This window comes from Coregonus lavaretus, assembly GCF_964263955.1.
Source record: "Coregonus lavaretus genome assembly, chromosome: 36".
NCBI classification, from domain to species: domain Eukaryota; kingdom Metazoa; phylum Chordata; class Actinopteri; order Salmoniformes; family Salmonidae; genus Coregonus; species Coregonus lavaretus.
Genome location: NC_140023.1, coordinates 13,682,930 through 13,700,770, shown reverse-complemented (window position 1 = coordinate 13,700,770; position 17,841 = coordinate 13,682,930).

The following is a 17,841-nucleotide window of genomic DNA, read 5'->3' as shown; positions in this document are numbered from 1 at the left end:
CACACACACACACACACACACACACACACAACACACAAACAAATAAATGTAATTATTGGAAATTAATTCTAACAACACCATATGGTACATTCTAGTGTCTCTCAGACAGTATTTGTCTGAATTTAATGGAGCCTTAGCCATGTTCATGACAGTATCTTTGTTTGCGTGTACATGTCTTATTCTGAAAACCGAAAGCATCTACCTGTGAAGCCATTCTGCGATTTGATTTGATCAAGGGAAAGGTAACAGTGCTGCACATTCATATCTCTGCAATAGGTTAATCATCTTTCAAAAAATAGCATGCTAGCATTGGCATATTCTTCTCTCAACTCCTCAAAATTCCATTAAAACTAGTTAGTGACTTTAGCATGCCACCATCCCCTCGGTCCGTCCCTCAAACCGTTCCCCCTCTGACACCACCTTCGGCACCAGAACTAATCTCTCTGATACTACACAATGGCAGGTGCATTTATTCTGTCAATTAAAATACGAGGAGGGAAACAGTTGGAGGGCTAAATGAGAGAGCAGCTCTCCTCCCATCCTCCTTCCCCTCGCTCCCATCCCTCGCTCCTCTCCTCTTCTCTCTGGCTGTTTTTTGGCCCGGGCTCAGCTGACTGGGCGAGGGCCAGGTCCTGGAGAGTGACTTTGGGCCTAGCGGCCAACGCATGGTGCCTGTGCCAGCCCCTATGCCAGTCCCCATCAGCCCTCTCGCTCCCCCTGGCCTTGCTGCCTGGCAGGTTGGTTGCTCTGGCTTCTGTGGTTGCTCTGTAGTGGAGGGCACCGCTGCTGTCACACAGGGTCCCCAGCGGGAGTGACCGGGGCCAGGGTGTTAATGCCTTCAGATCTGGTTAAGAACACGGTGACAGCTCTGTTACCAATAGGGGGAGGCGGAGAAGGAGGAGGAGGGGATAGAGAAGGGGAAGAAAGAAAGGGAAGCTGCTTCTTCTTGTGGGCAGGCTCTCACACATAAGGTTCCAGCCCTGTAGACACATACTGTATGTACACAAGCACTCTTTGTGCACAAGAACGTATGGTAAATCTCAAAGGATTGCACATGGACAGCCAGTGTTGGGGAGTAGTGAACTACATATAGTTCAACTAGTAATTTAACTAAATTTTGCAGTAGCTTGGTGGTAAAGTAGTTTAACTAAATTCAAATCTAGGTAGTATTTTAAGTAGTTAAATACTTTTTTTTGCCATGTAGCGGTGTAGCTAACTACTGGAACTACACAGTACTTTTTTTGCAATATGGGTGAAGTAAGCAAGTCTTCTTCAGCATCAAACCTGCCTAATTCTCACTTCAAACATTGTTGCTGTGTTTAATAGGCTAAATTACACATTCTGTTAACATTTCCCACTGGGCACAAACTTCAATTCAACATCTATTCCACGTTGGTTCTATGTCATTTCATTGAAGTGACATGGAAACAACATTGATTTAACCAGTGTGTGCCCAGTGGGCTGACTCCAGAGTGACCTGTTTTTGCAATTTGTAGTCTATGACATTTCAGATTTAGATATGATAATTTATCACAAAGTAGTTTGGATGTAGTGAACTACTTTCTAAGTAACTTTAGTTAAGGGTAGCTTAACTTCTTCCAGTGTGAAGTAATTGATGGCTTGGTAAAAAACACCTTCCTAATATTGAGTTGCACCCCCTTTGGCCCTCAGAACAGCCTCAATTCGTTGGGGCATGGACTCTACAAGGTGTCGAAAGCGTTCCACAGGGATGCTAGCCCATGTTGACTCCAATGTTTGCCACAGTTGTGTCAAGTTGGCTGGATGTCCTTTGGGTGGTGGACCATTCTTGATACACACGGGAAACTGTTGAGCGTGAAGAACCAAGACATTTTACAGTTCTTGACACAAATCGGTGCGCCTGGTACCTACTATCATATCCCCGTCTTGCCCATTCACTACCTGAATGGCACACATTGACAATCCACGTCTCAGTTGTCTCAAGACTGAAAAATCCTTCTTTAACCTGTCTCCTCCCGTTCATCTACACTGATTGAAGTGGATTTAACAAGTGACGTCAGTAAGGGATCATAGCTTTCACCTGGATTCACCTGGTCAGTATTTGTCATGGAAAGAGCAGTTCCCAATGTTTTGTACACTCAGTATATATTTTCAGAGTAGCTTCCCCAACACTGTGGACAGCAACAAGAGCCTATACAAGATGCATTGACAGTCCGACACACACTGCCCCCCCCCCTCCCCCCAACACAGTCAAAATAGAAGATTGTAACAAATACTGTAGCCTATCATGACTATATCCAACTCCATTTGTTGCCACTATCATACATTCCAGTGGTTTGCAAACTCTTTGACCTGTGACCCCCAAAAAGGAGTGGTAAAAAACTTGCGACCTCCCGTGCAAGCACATGCATGTGTACACACGGAAATGCGTGCACAATCGCAGTGCAAATCTAGCCTTTCATTACAGCCATAAAAACTGCATTTTACACATACATTTGGAACTGAAAGTCATTTGTTGTTAGCAGCCAATATCAAACTAGGGATATACTGTATCATGTCACTTCACTGGAGTCCAGAGAAAACAAAATCATACGGCCTACTTGTACTTTGCATGATTGGATAGAATGCATCCGATCTGCAGATGCGAGGCTACAATCCTGTTTTGCTAGTACAGACTAGGATATGTTCCGGGATTCACCTGATGGCATTGAGTAGTTTCCACAACAGTCACAGTCTTCATCAATAAGTGTATAGGTGATGTCGTCACCACAGTGACTATAAGAACGTATCCAACCCAAAAACCATGGATTACAGGCAATATCCGCACTGGGCTTAAGGCTAGAGCTACCGCTTATGAGAAACGGGACACGGACATGGACGCATACAAGAAACCCTGCTACAACCTCCGACGAGACATCAAACATGCAAAAGGACAATATAGAAGGAAGGTGGAATCCTATTACACTGGCTCCGATGCTCGTCGTATGTGACAGGGCTTGCAGACAATAACGGATTACAAAGGGAAACCCAGCCATGAGTTGCCCAGCGATGCAGAACTCCCAAATGAGCTAAATGCCTTTTATGCTCGCTTCGAGGAATAGAACACTGTGGCTTACGTGAAGCCCCTGTTTTTCTGGATGACTGTGTGATCTGGCTCTCCGTGGCCAATGTGAGCAAAATGTTTAAACAGGTTAACAATCACAAGGCCGGACGAAATACCAGCACGAGTTCTCAAAGATTTTCAATCTCTCCTTGTCCCAGTCTGTAATCCCAACATGTTTCAATGACTATCACCCAGTAGCATCTGTAATTATGAAGTGCATTGAAAGGCTGCTCATGACACACATCAACACCATCATCCCAGACACACTAGACCCACTCCAATTCGCATACCGCCCCAACAGATCCACAGATGACGCAATCTCAATGGCACTTCACACTGCCCTCTCCCACCTGGACAAGAGGGGAAATAACTATGTAAGAATGCTGTTCATAGACTACATTTCAGCGTTCAACACCATAGTCCCCTCCAAGCTCATCACCAAGCTAGGGACCTGGGACTGAAACCCTCCCTCTGCAACTGGATCCTGAACTTCCTGATGGGCCGGCCCCAGGGGGTGAGGGTAGGCAACAACACCTCTACCACGCTGACCCTCAACACAGGGGCCCCTCAGTGCTCTGTGCTTAGTCCCCTCCTGTACTCCCTGTTCACCCATGACCGCGTGGCCACGCACGACTCCAACACCATCAAGTTTGCTGATGACACGACGGTGGTAGGCCTGATCACCGACAGCGATGAGACAGCCTACAGGGAGGTCAGAGATGCTGACATTTTTGGTGGGCCCGCGCTACAGACGGCTATATCGGTCAGCTAATACAGGACTAGTAAAGGCCCAGTGCACTACATTTGTGATTTCTTTATTTTTTTATTCATATGTATTTTTTATTCTGATTCTTCAGGGGGTGCTGCAGCACGCTCAGCACACCTACTGTTAAAGTCTAAACTATTTATATTCTGCGCATGTGACAAATACAATTTGATTTGATTTGATGTTCTGTCTACACCACGCCATCACTTTGGAGGGGAGCCTGCCTGCCTGCAGAGTTCTTCCTCACAAATATCGTGATAAATTCCCCAAGTTACATCTTCATCCAAAATATTGAAGGCAGTGCGATGTTACAGCTGCTTATCTTTAGACACACAGCCAGTAGGCCAAACAAGGCCTATCTGAAATATGAAAATGATCATTTAAATCACCAGGTAGCCTCTTGTTCTGGCAAAGATGCGTCAGTAGTAGATTGCTAAACTGTATTTTATATGGATAATAAACATAGGTTTACTCTATTTTTGCAATGCAAAACAGGAGGAAATTAATTAAGTTATTTCTGGTCACTAATCTGGATATGGGAGCCCGCCTTTGCACCAATACTGATGACTGTCTTTGGTCAACAATCAAGATATGCAACTTTTTGGTTCTGAAGCGAACAGTGCCTTCAGAAAGTATTCATACCCCTTGACTTATTCCACTTATTGTTGTGTTACAGCCTGAATTAAAACATTGATTAAATTGAGATTTTTGGTAACTGGCCTACACACAATACCCCATAATGTCAAAGTGGAATTATATATATATATATATATATATATATATATATATATATATATATATATATATATATATATATATATATATATATATATATATTTTTTTTTTTACAAATTAATTAAAACTGAAAAGCTGAAATGTCTTGAGTCAATAAGTATTTAACCCGTTTGTTATGGCAAGCCTAAATAAGTTCAGGACAAAAAATGTGCTTAACAAGTCACATAATAAGTTGCATGGACTCACTCTGTGTACAATAATAATGTTTAACATGATTTTTGAATGACTATCTCACCTCTGTACCCCACACATACAATTATCTGTAAGGTCCCTCAGTCGAGCAGTGAATTTCAAATACAGATTCAGCCACAAAGACCAGGGAGGTTTTCCAATGCCGTGGAAAGAAGGGCACCTATTGGTAGATTGGAGAGAAAAAAAAAGTAGACATTGAATATCACTTTGAACATGGTGAAGTTATTAATTACACTTTGAATGGTGTATCAATACACCCAGTCACTACATAGATACAGGCGTCCATCCTAACTCAGTTGCCGGAGAGGAAGGAATCAGCTCTGGGATTTCACCATGAGGCCAATGGTGACTTTAAAACAGTTACAAAGTTTAATGGTTGTGATAGGAGAAAACTGAGGATGGATCAACAACAGTGTAGTTACTCCATAATACTAACCTAAAAGACGGAAGCCTGTACAGAATAAAAAATATTCCAAAACATGCATCCTGTTTGTAACAAGGCACTGAAGTAATAATGCAAAAAAAAGTGCCAAAGCAATTAACTTTTTGTTCTGAATACAAAGTGTTGTGTTTAGGGCAAATCCAATAAAACACATTACTGAGTACCACTCTCCATATTTTCAAGCATAGTGGTGGCTGCATCATGTTATGGGTATGCTTGTAATTGTTAAGGACTTGGGAGTTTTTCAGGGGGGAAAATAAACGAAATGGAGCTAAACACAGGCAAAATCCTAGAGGAAAACCTGGTTCAGTCTGCTTTCCACCAGACACTGGGAGATTCATTCACCATTCAGCAGTACAATAACCTAAAACACAAGGCCAAATCTACACTGGAGTTCCTTACCAAGAAGACAGTGAATGTTTCTGAGTAGCCGAGTTACAGTTTTGACTTAAATCTACTTAACAATCTATGGCAATACCTGAAAATGGTTATCTAGCAATGATCAACGACCAATTTGACAGAGCTTGCATAATTTTGAAAACAATCATTGGCAAATGTTGCACAATCCAGGTGTGGAAATCTGTAGATAACATAGATTATCTGATTTCAAACAAGACAGATTAGGCTTGACAACTACATTTCAGTAAGTAAACCTCACTGGCTAGCAGTTCTTCAAAAAGCTAGGAACGTCTGCCCAGCATCCACATACCTATGTCCTGAATGTCTCTTGCTGTGCCAGTCTGGTTAGTCAATAAATAAATTATGAAATGTGAAATGAATAAAAACATGAATGACTGTGGCGATGACACCCAGTGACAGCGCTGAGATGGGAATTAGGCCAAAGCAGCTCTAAAGCTGGTTATTGGGCAGGGGCCCTACTAACGAGCCGTGAGATTGAGTTTGACACGTCAGAGAACAGGTGCTCGTTTATTTCATGAATAAAAGGACCCGGCAACGTACTGCCCGCTGCCATGCCAGCGCAAAAACACAACAATATGTATATATTTTTTTAATCATGTTTTGTGTGATTTAAAGTGAGCAAATGAAGAAAGCATGCATTTTTTTTGGGTTTCTCTGTCTCCCTATCCTCAGTCTTCATGCCAGCGCTGGTTTGCTGTTATCCTGTTCGCAACGCTCTTCAGATATTCTAATATCCGCCGGCGCGTTTTGGGCGCAGGTGTGGTGATGTGGGCAATAACAAGCTCTGAGTAATTACCACAGCTATATCCATAACAGCCCTAAACCCCCAAAGTATCCTCTGTATCCTCTGTACCCCTTGCACCCCCTCCTCCTCCCTTCCTCCACCACAGCCCCCCTTCTCTCTCTCTCCCAAAATCACAGAACTGGGCTTCTGTCCAGGCCCGGCGCTGCCCGGTTAGAAGGAAATAAAGCTGTGGATCCTCGAGGGGATGCGCTAATTTCGGCGTTAATTGTGAGTTATGGGTAAACATGGCAGGACTGCCGAGGTCAGGCCTGTCAGCAATCAGACTTTTCAGGAGGAATTTACAAGACGCTTCCTGTTTATCCCGCCGTGACAGGAAGGAGCGGGTGGAATTAGTGCCTGGGTCTGTTGTTGTCGTTTTAGTTTTTGCACTTGTTCGCTTGTATCAATCACGTCCTCCCTGGCTGTCCTCCAATAGTTACAGTTAAAACGGAGTTTAGGCTCCTCCAGCGCCTTCATCTTAAATTTAACGACGCCATTCAGTTCTGTAGCTTTGGGAAATACAGACATGCAGTACAATGGAATACAGCAGATGAGGTATCATATTCATTCAAGGGCTATATCTCAACCCCTCTCACAGTCTCTGGCTCCAAGGTCAAATGATACCCATAACACCCCTCAGAATGGGCAGTAATTCTCTCTGAACCATTGAACACTCAGAAACCAGTGTCCGTGTCTCTATTCCCCATTAATATGTCCGGAACAAGAGAATGTATCAGAGCATGTACTGTGCCAGACTAGAATAATCTGGTTGGAATAGGAGGTCAAAACACTTTGGGACTACTGTAAAGCCAGTAAGGGAGAGATGGAGAAAGAATGACAGAGAGAAGAGTGGTGAAAAGGACAACAATAAGTAGGTGAGGGAGGGAAAGTAGAGAGAGAGAGAGAGAGAGCGAGAGAGAGAGAGAGAGAGAGAGAGAGAGAGAGAGAGAGAGAGAGAGAGAGAGAGAGAGAGAGAGAGAGAGAGAGAGAGAGAGAGAGAGAGAGAGAGAGAGAGAGAGAGTGAGAGAGAGAGAGAGAGAAAGAGAGAGAGCGATAGAGAGAGAGAGAGAGAGAGAGAGAGAGAGAGAGAGAGAGAGAGAGAGAGAGAGAGAGAGAGAGAGAGAGAGGTCTGTAGTAATGGTGGTGAGCTACGCAGGTCCAGCAGCAGGAAGCAGGGTATGAGGTAGCATTACTTAAACAGCTGTGCAAACAGCACTAATGCCAGCTCCTGCTGGGCCCTGCTAGTCCACACACAGCTAATAATACCACACTTCTCTCTGCTTTTCCTAAAGCCCTGAGTTAAACAGAGATACAGCCCCCCAAAAATGATGTCTTCCTCTGTTCTCATCCAAATGAGTCTTGAATTACCAGAATGAGCTGATGAAGTGCACACACAGGGGAGAGATGTTAGGAAAGTTAAACACACACAGGTTGTGATGCATTTTTAATAGCATGCTGAGACAATCATGAGTATGAGTTTATAAGGGCCACCCCTACTACCCTCTCTATGAGTTACTACCTCAAGACGTCTAGTCGTAACCTGAGCCATGTACAGTATTTAGAGAGTTGGGCCAACTTTTAGAATTGTGAATATTGTTCCAATTCTAGACATTCAGTTACATAGTATAATACACATATTCCCCATGTAATGTTAATGCCTGTCCTGGCGTCGTGGGGGAGCTTGTTCCACCATTGGGGTGCCAGAGCAGCGAATAGCTTTGACTGGGCTGAGCAGGAACTGTGCTTCCATAGCGGTAGGGGGGCTAGCAGGCCAGAGGTGGATGAACGTAGTGCCCTCGTTTGGGTGTAGGGTCTGATCAGAGCCTGAAGGTAAGGAGGTGCCATTCCCCTCACAGCTCCGTAGGCAAGCACCATGGTTTTGTAGTAGATGCGAGCTTCTACTGGAAGCCAGTGGAGTGTGCGGAGGAGCGAGGTGACATGAGAGAACTTGGGAAGTTTGAACACAAGACGGGCAGCAGCGTTCTGGCTAAGTTGTAGGGGTTTAATGGCACAGGCAGGGAGCCCAGCCAACAGCGAGTTGCAGTAATCCAGACGGGAGATGACAAATGCCTGGATTAGGACCTGTGCCGAATGTACGAATGTTGTAGAGCATGAACCTGCAGGATCGGGTCACCGCTTTGATGTTAGCGGAGAACGATAGGGTGTTGTCCAGGGTCACGCCAAGGTTCTTTGCACTCTGGGAGTAGGACACAATGGAGTTGTCAACCGTGATGGCGAGATCATGGAGCGGGCAGTCCTTCCCCGGGAGAAAGAGCAGCTCCGTCTTGCCGAGGTTCAGCTTGAGGTGGTGAACCGACATCCACACTGATATGTCTGCCAGACATGCAGAGATGCGATTTGCCACCTGGTTATCAGAAGGGGGAAAGGAGAAAATGAATTGTGTGTCGTCTGCGTAGCAATGATAGGAGAGACCATGTGAGGATATGACAGAGCCAAGTGACTTGGTGTATAGAGAGAATAGGAGAGGGCCTAGAACTGAGCCCTGGGGACACCAGTGGTGAGAGTACGTGGTGCGGAGACAGATTCTCGCCACGCCACCTGGTAGGAGCGACCTGTCAGGTAGGACGCAATCCAAGAGTGAGCAGCGCCGGAGATGCCCAACTCAGGGTGGAGAGGAGGATCTGATGGTTCACAGTATCAAAGGCAGCAGATAGGTCTAGAAGGATAAGAGCAGAGGAGAGAGAGTTAGCTTTAGCAGTGCGGAGAGCCTCCGTGACACAGAGAAGAGCAGTCTCAGTTGAATGACCAGTCTTGAAACCTGACTGGTTTGGATCAAGAAGGTCATTCTGAGAGAGATAGCAGGAGAGTTGACTAGAGACTGAACGCTCAAGAGTTTTGGAGAGAAAAGAAAGAAGGGATACTGGTCTGTAGTTGTTGACATTGGAGGGATCGAGTGTAGGTTTTTTGAGGAGGGGTGCAACTCTCGCTCTCTTGAAGACGGAAGGGACATAGCCAGTGGTCAAGGATGAGTTGATGAGCGAGGTGAGGTAAGGGAGAAGGTCTCCGGAAATGGTCTGGAGAAGAGGGGAGGGGATAGGGTGAAGCGGGCAGGTTGTTGGGCTGCCGGCCGTCACAAGTCGCAAGATTTCATCTGGAGAGAGAGGGGAGAAAGAAGTCAAAGCATAGGGTAGGGCAGTGTGAGCAGGACCAGCGGTGTCATTTGACTTAATAAATGAGGATTGGATGTCGTCAACCTTCTTTTCAAAATGGTTGACGAAGTCATCCACAGAGAGGGAGGAGGGAGGGGGAGGAGGAGGAGGATTCAGCAGGGAGGAGAAGGTGGAGCTTCCTAGGGTTAGAGGCAGAGGCTTGACATTTAGAGTGGTAGAAATTGGCTTTAGCAGCAGAAACAGAGGAAGAAAATGTAGAGAGGAGGGAGTGAAAAGATGACAGGTCCACAGAAAGGGAGGAGAGGAGGGTTGAGGAGGCAGAATCAGGAGATCGGAGGGAGAAGGATTTAGCAGAGGGAAGAGATGATAGGATGGAAGAGGAGAGAGTAGCGGGAGAGAGAGAGCGAAGGTTGCGACAACACATTACCATCTGAGTAGGGGCAGAGTGAGTAGTGTTGGAGGAGAGCGAGAGAGAAAAGGATACAAAGTAGTGGTCGGAGACTTGGAGGGGAGTTGCAGTGAGATTAGTAGAAGAACAGCATCTAGTAAAGATGAGGTCAAGCGTATTGCCTGCCTTGTCAGTAGGGGGGTGAGGTCAAAAGAGGAAAGGAGTGGAAAGAAGGAGTCAGAGAGAAATTAGTCAAAGGCAGACGTAGGGAGGTCTTTGGCTCTAGTCCTAACCACCCAACATGACCTACGTTAGAGTCCTCTCCAGGATCTCCCAGAATGCATCTGCTACAATGACCTGGCCTCTCCCCCTCCCACGACCTCTCAACCTGCCAGCGGACATGAAAGAGACCCTCGGTCCTGTAAATACATATAAATATGTAAACTACGCTAGTGACAAGGCATAAATCATAAATAATACACACAGGACATCACAGGCAAAGCAGGAGAGCGAGTGGCTTCCCTCCTCCTCCTCTGGAGATAAATAATGCATTGAAAAGAAGGAAAAGCTTGTTCATATGTGGCTTGTATGATTCTTCACAGGCAAATTATTCCTTGGGATTGACTGATAGGTCAACATACGGCGAGGAAAGTACTGAAGGTACAGTACATTTTTCTTACCGTGCTTGAAGCTGAATTGCTGTGCTGGCTGTAGAGTCAGAAGGAGTTTTAAAGGGGTGTGAGTCTGATTAGATTAAACTAACTACGCCGCCTCTTGGTAGATAGTTGAAGCCATGCTGTTTTCTAGATGCTGCATGGTTGCTAGAGTATGAACATATTAATATCCTACAATACTGTTTGGATGTGTTACTTCTCCTGATGTGAAACCTCACTCTATTGATGGAGAGTTTATTAACAATTTGAACCCAGACCAGTTGACTCGCCTGAATGTTACATCACACGTCAGTATGTGAACTGTAAGAAAGCTTTCTGTATTCTGATGAGCTGTCAGATCAATGGAATACCTGTGTACGTGTGCATGTATCTGTGTGTGTAAGCATGTGTGAGGGCTTTAAAGGCTTTCTGATTCCAACAGTGTTAAAGGTGTGAAAATTCACCTCACGAACAGGTCGGGCCATGTAGAGGTGTGATCCTCACCTCAGCAAGAGAAACAGTGGAGAGGTGAGAGGACAGCACAGAATTAGCTACAGCAATTAGAGCCACTGCAACACACAGGGATGTTTATTGGTAAGGCGGAGGTGTGTTAGCCAGCAGGTTAAAACAGATACTGTGTTTAACAGGAACTGATGAAGGTCTCAGGTCTCACAGGGTTTAGTGTCCGAAGGGAGATATCGCCAACCAAAATAGATTTTTTAAACAGCAGCAACACTTGAAATTGGTGGATTTTATTAGATGCTTTGGTGGTGTGTAAAGCGTGTCAGTTATGATGACAGGTCATGTGTGTGAGTGTGTGTGTGGTCAGGTGAGTATGAGTGTGTTTATGTCTGTATGTGAAAGAATGGGAGAGAGTGTGCGTGTGTGCTTGCATGTGTGTGTGTGTGTGTGTTTGTGTGTGTGTGTGTGTGTGTGTGTGTGTGTGTGTGTGTGTGTAAGGCTGGTCACAGGTGAGTGTCATGTGTGATGATTATTATTGCTGTACACCTGCTCCGCTCCTGCAATTAACTTTGGATATGCAAATTAGGTGTATTGCATCATGAAGCCCTCTTTCCTCCTCTACAGACAAGAGGATGTTCATCTGCTGGATCTAATTAAGATAATGAGAGAGGGAGGGAAGGAGGGAGAGAGGGATGAGGAAAGAAGAGGAAGAAGGAGGTAAAGAGGGAAGGATGATGACTTGGTTGAGAGGACGAGTGAGGGGTAGAAATTGAAATATTGTGATGAAAAAACAAGGGGGTGAAGTTGTGAGGAAATATAAGCTCCTGTGTGTGGGTGTGTGTGTGTTTGTGTGTGATGACCTTTCCTCTGTCCTGTGCTTGCTCTGGTGGTCCCCTTAATGCCAGCTCTGATAAGAGGGGATTGATGAAGTGTTGGAAGGAAGGAGTAGAGGAGGAGGAGAGGAGAAGAGGGAAGGAGACAGCAGGTGTTCTGACAAGGACGACAGCTTTCACACCCCCATGCCAGTCACACACACACAGACACCTAAATGCTATACTGTCTCACTTCCCATCTGCAGAGCTAGTATCATCATCTGGTTTTATCACACACAGGGTCAGACAAATATCCTCAAAAACATGTTTTTCACAAAAGTCACATTTGAAAGTGACCTCATACCAGATTACTGACCCACACCTTAAAGACATGCTCTAGAACTTTGGCGACTACTAACTATTTTTTAAACCTCCCGTTTTGAGCTGTATGTGTCAATATGCAGTTCATACATGCATAATCTATGAGCAGAATTACTGTCTTACCTCAATTAGCCACGAAATCCCTAGTTTGAAAGCGACTGTTTTTCTGGAAGCTGTGCTGCGCCATTTTCCCTTCATATTCCTCCACGTGGCTCAGCCCCCTAGCAATTTGAGTTCTATCCAATGAGCTATAGCTTCTTGTCATCTGAGTGACAGTTAGCAAGATACACACATGGCAGCGTGAGAGAGAGAGCAATGACGTGGTGCACATATATGCACATATGTGACATAGTACGCAATTTCCGGGTACCACTTTTGGCTCGTGAGCGCTACTTTCAGAACTACTGGCTAAAAAGTATGCAAAAGTACCGGAGAATCTCTTTAACGCTATTGACAATTTACCTTCAAGCAGAGGTACAAAACTGCACAACTTGCTCTTATTGATTTGACTGACTAGACTAGTGTTCCAGTGGACATTGAATTGTATGACTCGTTTTTTTGTGATCAATGTATTTTATTGATTTAGAAAAAATCATGTAATATCTAGTTTTTTTGAGCACACGTTTCTATTCCTTGACATTTCTGGAGAGAAGTACAGACACACTGGAACCTCTCTGCCTCCTTTCCTCCCTCTCTCTCTCTTTCTCAAATACAATACAATGCAAATCTCTCCATCTGTCCCTCTCTCCCCTCTCTCTATCAAATCAACAGCAGTTTCTCCCAGCAAACGACTCCGCTCTCCTCTTTCCATTCTCCCTCCTGCTTTTAATCTCTGTGCTCGAGGTGACTGATTGGGGAGGGTATGAGCTGCTTATTGGATGCAAGGGAAACAAATTGCAGTTTTAAGTGTGCTGCCATGCTACCAGACGAGAGTCAAGATGAAGCATCTCGCCAGCACTCTCCCCAGCGTGGGCAAAACACAAAACACAGCCTTCATTTGGACTGCTGCCAGTTCAATCGCTCTTATAAACACTGAATGAGCACACAAACACATAAGCAATCACATACACACACGAGCGTACAAACCAATGTGGGTACACATGCACACACACATAAAGACATGAACACATAAACATGTATTCACACACATAAAATGCACACTCAAATCCATACAGCACATATGTAGTCCCGTGTAGCTCAGTTGGTAGAGCATGGCGTTTGCAACGCCAGGGTTGTGGGTTTGATTCCCACGGGGGGCCAGTATGAAAATGTATGCACTCACTAACAGTAAGTCGCTCTGGATAAGAGCGTCTACTAAAATGTCAAAAAAATATATATAATTGTGAACCTACAGCGATGACCCTCAAGTTTTGTATGCAAGGCACTTGAGCGTATCTGGTGTCTGACCTGGTAGAGACAGCACACAACAACAGTGCTTTAAATCTGTCACTATAGCCATTCGACAGCACTCACCTATAGCAAAAGTGCTGTAAAGATACTATCTTACAATGAAACATATCACAGTGCTAGGACTTGCAGTCAATTCCATTTAATTAAATCAATGCAGAAGTGAATTTAACGTCAAAAGTCCTCTTAGGAAACAAAGGGCACTTATACTACTGAGTATAATTCTTGTTCATTGCCTAACATGACTGAATTGAAATGGAATTGACGCCAACCCTGCTCAATACCAAAGTTGTCTAGCTAGGATTATACTGTAATATTATTTCGTACACTGAAGTAATGAACTGATCTGCATGTACAGTGCCTTCAGAAAGTATTCACACCCCTTGACTTTTTCCACATTTTGTTGTGTTACAGCCTGAATTTAAAATTGATAAATTGAGGGTTTTTTTCACTGGCCTACACACACTACCCCATAATGTCAAAGTGGTATTATGTTTTTCAAAATTTTTACACATTTATTACAAATGAAAAGCTGAAACGTCTTCAGTCAATAAGTATTCAACCCCTTTTTTATGGCAAGCCTAAATAAGTTCAGGAGTAAAAATGTCCTTAACAAGTCACATAATAATTTGCATAGTGTTTAACATGATTTTTTAATGACTACCTCATGTGTGTCTGTACCCCAAACATACAATTATCTGTAAGGTCCCTCAGTCGAGCAGTGGATTTAAAATAACGATTCAACCACAAAGACCAGGGAGGTTTTCCAATGCCTCGCAAAGAAGGGCACCTATTGGTAGATGGGTAAAAAAAAAAACAGACATTGAATATCCCTTTGAGCGTGGATGGTGTATCAATACACCAAGTCACCACAAGATACAGGCATCCTTCCTAACTCAGTAGCCGGAGAGGAAGGAAACAGCTCAGGGATTTCACAATAAGGCCAATGGTGACTTTAAAACAGTTACAGAGTATAACATCCTTAAGAGTCTATTAATGCATCCGTGAGTCAATCTAAATAACATAATAAAATAATCCCCAACTAAATCTGTCAGCTTAAGCTAGAGGGATCTACCACATTCCCCTATGTCGGCCTTCCGCATCTGGTGGAAGGTGGCCTAGCCACCTTCCAGTGTTTGTCAGACCATGAGACATCCCAAAAATCGGTATTCTCATGAAAACGTCTGTAGCGTCTGAACAATCCCCACAAGCCCCACGGGACTCGTCTGAAGTCGGTACCTCTGATGTGCCAACTTCTGTCTGTAGCATCCGAACCGTTTGGGCTACAAACTAATATGAAGGATGAGATTCTCATGAAGACTATGGTGTTTTCCGTTTTGTTCTACGACCCCCACAAGTGTCACGGGACTTGTCTGAAGGTAACCCGGTACCGGTTTAAAAAAATGAATGGAAGTATGGAGGTAGTTTTGTGTCAACGAAAAAAAGGGTTAAATATGTGTCCAAAAAACGTAAATATTTCCTGAGCTTTCTTATATCTCATATAAATATACACGACAGACACTTCAAAACCTTATTCCTTAGGACACATTTTTGGACTGTCTGTTTTGCCATTTATGAACGTGTTATTTAATGCATTTCTATGGGTAGGAAGGGCCAAATTCTATATTTTATCAAATAATTTGTTTATATATTTTTTGTTACCTACAGGGGTCATACAATTCAAAATCAAATAGCTAAATGATCCATGGTATGACCATCTTAAAACAATTCCATATGTAAACTTTCCATGAGAAACGGAATGGAGCTAAGCACAGGCATAATCCTAGAGAAAAACCTGGTTCAGTCTGCTTTCCACCAGACACTGGGAGATTCATTCCCCTTTCAGCAGGACAATGACCTAAAACCCAATGCCAAATCTACCCTTGAGTTGCTTATCAAGAAGACAGTGAATGTTCCTGAGTGGCCGAGTTACAGTTTTGACTTTAATGTACATGAAAATGACAAAACCTGAAAATAGTTGTCTAATATCTAGCATTATACAACGGGTAGGTCTAATCCTGAATGCTGATTGGTTAAAACCGCATTCCAGCCGGTGTCTATTCCACAAGTTACCACCGGCTAAATCTATGACGTTAAAATGCCTATTTACTCTGTTCCATCTGACTGCGCAATCCACTGTCTCATCAGCCCAGCCAAGCAATTTATAAACTTGATCTCAACTATAAAAAGCATCTAGACATTATCTCACATTTCTTTTAGACTAACATTTAGTTTTCAACAGCGGAGATTTGAATAAAGCTTGCTGTCTGTCTCTCTGACATCTGCAACATTGTTTCCATAGTAATGAACGTGTCAGGAGTCGGGACAAGACAGACTGGCAGGGAGCATTTCTCAACCAGTGGAAATCATGAATCCATTTTTATAGATTAAAGAAATGTCAATTGATAAAAGGTAACACGAAACAGAGCGCAGCTAGTTTGCAGTCTTTCCAGCTTCAGTTTGAAGTGATTGTGTTAGCTGTGCTGTTGGCTAGCTCCTCTGAACAACAGTGTCCTGACGAGTGAGCACATTTTCTATGCAAGGCAAAATTGCGCCTCATTATGGACACATCCAAATAAATGTCACTAGAAAACAGCTTTAAAAAATGCAAATGTGCTGTTATTCTGGCTGCACTTTTTGACGTGACTGTAAGTTAGCCGTAGTTGGCTAGCTAGCAAGCAAGGGATAAGAACATTGCCAGCCAGTATGGCAATGGTATATTTAGAACGAACGACTGGGTTGCGTCCATAGATACAGAACAAAAAGACAGAATGACTGAGTCGCGTCTCTGGCAACCGAACCAATAGAACGAACGACCAGCCGGCCTGGGTAGCAACCCTAGATTTGCGTCGGGAATATATATTGTGGAAGGATGAAATAGTATGAATAAATTCATCAAAAATATAAGCCTTATTTGAAATAGTTGGTAACCCGTTGTGTAAAAGTGATAATGCCCTCAAAGACAGTTTTGGAGGATATATTGGCACGGTTTGCTAACGACACCCATGCCAATATATCCTCCAAACACCAGCTTCTCTGGCATTATCACTTAAATGATCAACAACCAATTTGACAGAGCTTGAAGAATCTTGAAAAGAATAATGGGCAAATGTTGCACAATCCAGGTGTGGAAAGCTCTTAGAGACTTACCCAGAAAGACTCACAGCTGTAATCACTGCCAAAGGTGCTTCTACAAAGTACTGACTCAGGGGTGTGAATACTTATGTAAATTAGTATTCTACATCTGCATTGCTTGCTGTTTGGGGTTTTAGGCTGGGTTTCTGTATAGCACTTTGTGACATCTGCTGATGTAAAAAGGGCTTTATAAATACATTTGATTGATTGATTGAGATATTTCTGCATTTCATTTTTTAAAAATGTGCTAAAATTTATAAAAACATGTTTTCACTTTATTATTATGGGGTATGATGTGTAGATGGGTGAGAATTAAAAAATATATTAATATTTTATCCATTTTGAATTCAGGCTGTAACACAACAAAATGTGGCATAAGTCAAGCGGTATGAATACTTTCTGAAAGCACTGTACATGCCACATTATTTGTCAGGCGAGACTCGTAGAGCTGGACCACACGGCTGCCATAAAGTCTTGTTAGAGTCCATTACCAAACAAACAAAACACACAACACTCTGTCTGCTCTCTGATTTATTAGAGAAACCCTACCTCCTCCTCCCTCTCCCTCTCTCTTTATTATCTCTTCTCTCCCTCCCTCTTTCTTGTGTTGTGAAGAACGTATGTGGCAGTTTTGTGGTGTCTGTGTGTGTGCGTTTGGCACGTGACTTTCTTAATGCCAATCTGTCTGTGCTCTCACATTTCTCCCTTCAGCTCCACCACTTGATGAAGTGCGATGCCTTTCCTTTTGTTGCCCTTAATCGGGGCTTAACGTCTTTACTGGGAGATCAATATACTTTATTAATTATCTGGCCTGCGTCTATTTTTCCAGCCTCAGCTAGCTCATTAGCATGCTGCCTTTATTAGCTGGAGCAGCCGATGTCTTTGACCCATCCTTTGTGCGTGTGTGTGTGTGTGCATGTGTGCACGTATGTGTGAACTAGAGAATGTGGGTGCAGTGTGATTGCTAGAGAGCGGCCATTGTGTCTGCATA